Genomic DNA, 7,769 nt, shown 5'->3' with positions numbered 1-7,769 from the left:
AGGGCTCAACTTCTAGGTCACCATTCTTATATGCTCCGAAAACGGGGTGCATTAAAATGAGGCTTATTATTGTGAATAGTTTTTGTGTGTGTGTGTGGTTTTTTTGGTTTTTGTTTTGTTTTGTTTTGTTTTTAAGAGAGAGAGTGGGGGGGGGGGGAAGGGGCAGAGGGAGAGGGAGAGAGAGAATCCAACGCAGGGCTCAATCTCACCACCCTGAGATCATGACCTGAGCTGAAATCAAGAGTTGGACGCTTAACCAACTGAGCCACCCAGGTGCCCCAACTATGAATAATTCTTAATCCTAAAATTCAAAACGGTGGCAGGGACTTTCATAATAAAAATACAGCTTCAATCTGGACTCTGTCCTTTACTAGCCAAGGGTTCTTAGGCAAGCTAGCTCATTTCTTTTAGCCTCTGTTTCCCCATCTGTAAAATACTGGTAATAACCCCCTTTATTGTGGAGACTAAATGAGATAACCTATGTAAAAGCACCTGGATCACATCAGTACAATTAAATAAATAAGCTATATAATACTAATTAAATGAATGTAAGATTCTTTTTTAAAAATAAAATAGAAACCACAGTCCATGCTTTAAAATAAAACAAAAGAACACCAAAAACAACAACAACAACAAAAACAAACACCTTAGTTTGGCTTTCACTCCATCACAAGTCAAAATCATCCCCATGCTGTTACTCAAGTTAATATAATTACATACAAGGCAAGGAAGAGGCATTTCCTAAGCATATAATGCATAAAAACACGGCCCCCACTAACTCATTGGATCCTGAAAGCAATTTGGGTTGAGTTTAACACCATTTGCAACCTCTCAGACTTCAGAAGCTTTGAATCAGCACTGTGCCACCTTGCCGCAGATTGGACCCAAGTATAAAAAGAAAAAGAAAAATCAAACCATAACCTTGGACTCCATCCAGGGTCTTGTCTTGAGATTAAAGTCTTAGAAAATGTCTCTCTTCTGTGAAATAAAGGAGTAATCATATCCTTGCTCATGTCAAACCTCGACAGTCTGTTCACTCTTTTCCTGTTCTGGTGTCAACTCCTTGACCCCAAGTCATGACCTGTCTAGCCTCTGGATGGCTTCACTCCCTTCAGTTCAATGACTCTCCTCACCACCCTCCTCCTCCTATCACCCATCAGCAGCCAAAGCTGTCCTGCACATGTCTACTGCCCAGCACACACAACAGGACAAATAAACACCAACAAAGGGAAATACTGATAAATCGAACATAGTAAAATTAACTATTTCTGTTCATCAAAAGATATCACTAAGAGAGTAAAAATGCCGGAGAATGTATCTGCAATATAGAAATCTGACAAAGAGCTTGTATTGAGAATTTTTTTAAATCTTTTTTATGCTAATAAGAAAGGACAACCCAATTTTTAAAAATAGGTAAAAGACTTCAGTAGATATTTCACACAAGAGGAAATCTAAATGACAATAAGCACATGGGAAGGTGCTCAACGTTACAAGACATTAAAGAGCTGCTGATTCCAACCAAAGTGAAAACATTTTACATATCCATAAAACTGGCAAAAATTTAAAAATAACCACTGAATGGATCAGTGTTAGTGTGCCAAAAACTGGAACTTTCATATCTTGCTGTTGGAAGTGAAAACTGGTACAACTACTTTAGAAACTATTTGATGCTATTTACTAAACCTGAGTATATATCCCATGACCCAGTGATTCTTTCTCTAAATTATTTTCCCAAAAGAAATGCACTGTGTTCATTGAAGTACAAAGAATAGATAGATGATAGATAGATAGATAGATAGATAGATAGATAGATAGATAGATAGATAATAGATAGATAGATAGATATTAAAAGCAGCATTGTCCATGAATAGTGGAAAAGAAAATTGTGGTAGTATAGTCCTATAATAGAATATAAAACAATAAAACAAAACAAACTCCTGCTTCATACATGATATGAATGAATTTCAAAAACATAACAAGCAAAAATACATGATCTAAGATCCCTTTTATATAAAAATCAAAGAGGGGGGAGAAACTAATGTAGGGTAATAGAAGTTAGTACAGTGGTTACTTTCGGTGGCATAAGGGGCTAACTGGAAGAGGCAGAAGTGGGGATAGCATGGTGCTGTCAATTTTCTCTATTTTTATCTGGAGCAACACTGGTGTTACACAAGTGTGTTCACTTTGTAAATGTTTATTGAGTTGTAGCTTGAGATCTGTTCAGTTTACCAAATGTAGGTTGTACATCCATAAAAAGTATACTAAGAAATCCACATCCTTCTTGATGCCTCTAATTAAGGCTCATGAGTTCCTTTCAACCAATTCTGTGACTTTAGAATAAGCTTATAGGGCGCCTGGGTGGCTCAGTTGGTTAAGCGACTGCCTTCGGCTCAGGTCATGATCCTGGAGTCCCGGGATCGAGTCCCGCATCAGGCTCCCTGCTCCGCGGGGAGTCTGCTTCTCCCTCTGACCCTCCCCCCTCTCATGAGCTCTCTCTCTCTCTCATTCTGTCTCAAATAAATAAATAAAATCTTTTTAAAAAAAAAAGAAGAAGCTTATAAATATGATTGGAATGTACTCATCTACACAGAACATTTCCATACCCACAAAACCATTTAAAAAAAATACATCTATTTTATTGTTGGCAATTCAGCTTTCATTAAGCAATGGTTTGTGGGAATCATCATGCACAGAAATGGGAAACAAGAGGCCAAGAGTTCTTAAAACAGTCAACATAATAGTAGCAAATATGTACAGATTACTTACTATACAATAAGCAATGTGCTAAGGACTTTAGGTATACTATTTTATTTCATCCTCACAATAAACGTTTGAAATAAGTACTGTTCGTATCCCCATTTTACAGGTTAAAGAAACCGAGATCCAGAAATGTTAAGCAGCTTGTCTAGGTCCACACAGCTAACGAGTGGCTAGAATGAGGATTTAAACCCAAATATGTCAATTTACCTTGTCAACCCCGTGGACACTAACTTCCTCTGACCTCCTCCTCCTTGGGAGGCAAAGAGACAGAGGAAGTGGGAGATACAGTCTCCCTTCCCTCTCTCCCAGGGAAGAACTTCACAGTTAGGCGATAGGTAGCAAACAGTATAGACATTTCGTTTCCAGAGCTCCATTTTGGCTAGAAGCACATAATCTGTAATGGGGTGGTGTCCTCCACGTGAGAGGCACCTCTGCATGATGGAATGCGAAGAGAACACACAGGCTCTGGTGCCCGAGAGATCTCACAGCTCTCCGTCTAGTATGCCCTCCAACAAATCTGTTTCTTTCTTTTTTTTTTTTTTTTTTTTTTTATTCCTACCTCTACCTTTATCTATTTATTTTTTTTATTTATTTTAAAAATATGGAACGCTTCACGAATTTGCGTGTCATCCTTGCGCAGGGGCCATGCTAATCTTCTCTGTATCGTTCCAATTTTAGTATATGTGCTGCCGAAACGAGCACACAAATCTGTTTCTTTATCTATGAAATGAAGGTGAGCAATCTTCTTCATAAAGCTGTTGGGTGAATGAAAATGTCAGATGTATTAAACTACTGCAATTTGGGGAGGTGTTCTTTCTTTTCTTTTTTATTTATTTATTTTTTGGTTAGTTGTGGTTTTGTTGTTGTTGTTGGTTTGCTGTTGGTGTTGTTTGTTTTGCCCCGTGGAGCACAGCCTGTGTTGTCTCACACACTCTCTTTTCCCTTCGAAACCTCCCAAGCCCTGGAATGCACTGCAGACAGGTGATTTCACTTAAAAGATCATGCAGTTTTTAAGTTAAGCTTTCTCATACCCTATCCACTGCACAAATTGCCTTAAATTCCTTTTGCCATCCCTTTTTCTGTGACCCAGTCCAGATAATTTGGAGGAACATTCAAGTATCTTTATTTCTCTCCTTTGAAACTTAGAACCAATGTTCAGATGCTGCATTTCTGCTCCCTTTTCTTCTGGATCTCATCCTGACCCTTTTCGTAATAGAGAATCACATAATTATAGCTTCCACTTACACAGCACCTTCTTTGTGACATGTCTACATCTTCAGTCATCCTTGCCCAAAACCTTGTTGCTCTTTCCCTTCCTTTTTTGCACAATTTGCTGCCATCATGCACCCAGTCCCCACAATTATACCCTCAGAGTCATCTGTGGTTCTCTTCTCCCCTTCAACCCATAAAATCATTCCTTCAAGACAGATTCTGAGTTCAGCCTCCCACTTCAAATCTTTCCTACCACTGGCAGTTTTGGACATCTGGATCTTTTCACCCTTTCATTATATGTGACGTCTTCTCAATTGGTCCCTCTGCTTCCACCTCTCCCCTCTCCTTGTTTAGAGATCTCTTGTCTACATCCTTATAAACTCTAAGCTCCTGAGATGGCAAAGAAGGCCTGGCCCTCTCTACGCTTCCCTCTCCAAGTGCATTTTGCACTCTTGTCTTCGCACACCCCATGTTCCTGCCATCCTGACATTACCACCATCCCTTCCTTTCATGACCCTTTGTGCAAGCTGCCTGATTGTCCTCCTCCCAACCCTACCCTTTCTGGGAATCCAGCAATCTCTTACATATCCTTCAAAATGCTGCTAAATGTAACTCTCTCTGCAAAATCTCTTCTTCCCCATTGCCGACAGCCCAATTGGTTCGTTTCTACTCTCAGTTCCCAAAGTACTTAATATGTTGAATTGCGATACCAATTTTTGAATTCCTGCCATTCCTCAGGCTCAAACGTTGTGTCATATGTATGTTTATATCCCCAGTGCTTAGCACTGGGATATATAGCTGTTGGGGTTAGAAAAGGTTTCAAAAAGGAAAGTCTATGCAATACGAATGAATGAATGAAGTTTTTTACAAATCCAAGCCAAAACATCCAACTTGAAGAGATAACTTAGAACATACAAATGTAAAAGCTGCACTGGAGAATGAGAAGCTGATTCATAGGAAGAGTGCTCACTTAAGAATCCATACACCTGGGATGTTATTCCATCTATGCCATTCACTAGCCATGGGGCTATAAAGGTGTAATTATACCCTCGGGACTCTTAGACTCAATGACGTCTGACAACCTTTCCAGCTTTAAGATACTAAAAGGCTTGATAAAGAACAACAAGCTAACAATGACCTAAGTCTTTCTCCACACTTGTCAGAGTTAATTCACATGTTACTGAAGTTCTATCATACACAAATCCCTTTCCTGAGGCCAGAAGGAGAGAGCCACAGCATTTCTCAGCAACAATTTTAGGGACACATGAAAAAGGAATATTGGCTCAGAAGCAAAAGAGAAAGGACATCCTTTGGATGTGAGACAAACCACATGAAGTAAGAGGAAGTGCCTTTTTTTTTTTTTTTACAAGAAGATTGGAGCCAACCCCTCAAAACAAAAAACAAACAAAACAGGACAAAGTAAAAGTCCATTCCAATGCAAAGCAGTTTTATTTAGGGGCAGTCAAATGGTGCAAAGATCTTGCTGAGTTAGACCCAGAAGCTCCACATGCAAAAGAGACAGGAATTTTAACTTTGCACACGTGGTTTTGCTATTGCCAATTATCAATATTTGTAATTAGCCTTGTCCTTTCTGGCCTGAGTTAGAACATTTTCTGGTTTCAAGAACAGGAATTCTCTAGTTTAGATTTTGGAATGGGGGAGGGGTGGCATTGAAATGATGCGTAAAGGAAGGCTGCTGAGGATGGTATCTATGCTCTCAGCATTAGGGAAAGCCAGGGATGGTGAAAGTCAAGTTTCACGGAAACCCTGGAACAACTACCATTATGACCTCCCCAAGACCAGAATGTTAACTGGAGACACAAATTTCACCTAGCAACATCTCTAGTACTCAGGTAAACTGCTTGTATCTTTGGCAGCCCAACTTTGGTATACCCTACTGTCCACTGTTAGCATGACTCAGTTATATCCTTTGCCCCTTATGCTGTGTGACTTTCAACATCTACAAACTCACGTGTTGTCTCAAGTCTCTTAATCAGATATTTTCCGAAGGGAGGATCTGAACGCTGCTCCAGTCTTCACATTCTCTCCGACCCTTACAGCATTTACACAATACCACTGAGTAGGTTGTTGGCCAGCCTGTGGATTTTTCACACTTGAGTCTCCACCCTGCTTCCAGCAGCTTTGGCCAGAGTAGAATGGTCAAATGGATCAACGTTGATATTTACAAAAGAAACCCCTTGGAAAGATATTTTGGGTGAGGTAGGCATTCTTGAGACTTGGCCTGTCCAGGACATAACCAGGGCCCACTTGGATAGCAGGGGACAGCTTTCCTTGTTTTAAATTGGAAGAAGCTACCAGCAACTCCAGACTCCTCTGAACATATGTTCAGTGTCCAGCAATCCCTCGGATGACCCAGTGACTGAGGCCAACAGAAAGCCACTTTTCAATGTTTTCTGCATCAGTCAGCTGTATTGGTTAAACTTCTGTATCAGTTGGCTAAGTTGCGCTATACTATGTTCCCCGAAACCTTTGTGGCTTACAGAGGGTGATTTCTCTCCCATGTGTGTCCCTCATGGGCTGGCTCTGCTTCTGCTCTGTGTCATCTTCTCCCCAGGAACCAAATTGACAAAGCAGCCTCTATCAGGACTACACATTCCAGTTTATCCAACACAGTCCTAGTCATGCCTGTTGTCCTGGAGAAATTATTAATAGCCTATCTTTTCACTCTCAATAGCGTACTCTCTCACTTTCAAATATTCCTGGTTTGGACAATAAATTACATGTCATCTTTCCTATCGAGGTTATTGATGATTTCCTGGCAAAGGAAAAAGAGATGTGGCAAAAACACAAACTGGCTCTTAAAAGTTTCTGGTCAAAAATGACTCAAGTCACTTCTGCCCACATTTCATCGGCTAAAATCCACTCCTGAGTTCAGTATGGTGAGAACATATAATTGCCCCCAAGGAGGGGCAGCAAATATTTTGAACAAAATACAACCTACCAAAGTGAACAATGGAAAACATGAAGACAAACTGAAATGATATAAACAGTTTGCCCAAGGCATGTGTGTGGAAGGGGTTAAAGCGTAGAATTAGCATCGCTTCACTTCTGCAATTTTATCAATTTTCTAGGCTTGTCCGATGCCCTTCTTTTACAAGATGAAAAAGACTGGAGCCCAGGAAGGGAAGTAACTTGCCCAAGTTCCCAGAAGTCTGTAGACTAGTCCATGACCTGCTAGTGTGAGAGTATAGGCATCCAATGGAAGGAAAAGCAGTTTGGTGATAATATAAACCACATATGTCTATATCTAAAGCAATCCCAAGCCCCTAGACTTACATAGACTTGACAGAGGTAAAATTGGCATGGTCCAAAACACAGTAACTGAGAGAGTGCCCAATAACGCAAGAAACTCTGTAGGAACTCAAAAATTATTCAACTCCTCTTTCATGAGGGAATTTCAGAGAATGTCCTCACCTTATATTGAGACATTTTTGACATTTCTGAGTCTTACCTCCTTCTTGTCACTAGGTGACCTGACTCTCTTTTCTGCCCCAGGGCCCAGCTTCATGGAGATCAGTAGTTCTAAACCTTGGTTGCAACCCCCATGCCCTGTCTCCACCTCTCCCCAAAGATTCTGATTCAGGTGTTAGGAGAAGAGGTGCTGATAAGTAGCACTATTTAGAAGCTCCCAGGTTATTCTAATTTATATCCAGGACTAAGAATCACTAATGTAAGATTTTTTTTCAATATTCCATGGACCAGGGTGATAGATTTTTGGTCTAGCAAGCCACTCAGTAAGGAGATTCATATACTGTGATGGACTGAATGTTTCTGTC

At 40.3% G+C, this 7,769-nt stretch overlaps 1 non-coding gene across 1 annotated transcript; it reads right to left on the bottom strand.

Moving 5' to 3' along the window:
• Nucleotides 1-3,355: 3,355 nt before the first annotated feature.
• Nucleotides 3,356-3,462, bottom strand: LOC118015522. The gene has a single exon (XR_004680666.1). It is a non-coding gene; the product is annotated as a U6 spliceosomal RNA (small nuclear RNA).
• Nucleotides 3,463-7,769: the final 4,307 nt, after the last annotated feature.

The sequence above is a fragment of the Mirounga leonina genome, unplaced genomic scaffold, assembly GCF_011800145.1.
Source record: "Mirounga leonina isolate KUSES-001 unplaced genomic scaffold, KU_Mleo_1.0 Mir_165, whole genome shotgun sequence".
Classification (NCBI taxonomy): domain Eukaryota; kingdom Metazoa; phylum Chordata; class Mammalia; order Carnivora; family Phocidae; genus Mirounga; species Mirounga leonina.
This window is presented reverse-complemented; position numbering and strand designations above follow the sequence as displayed.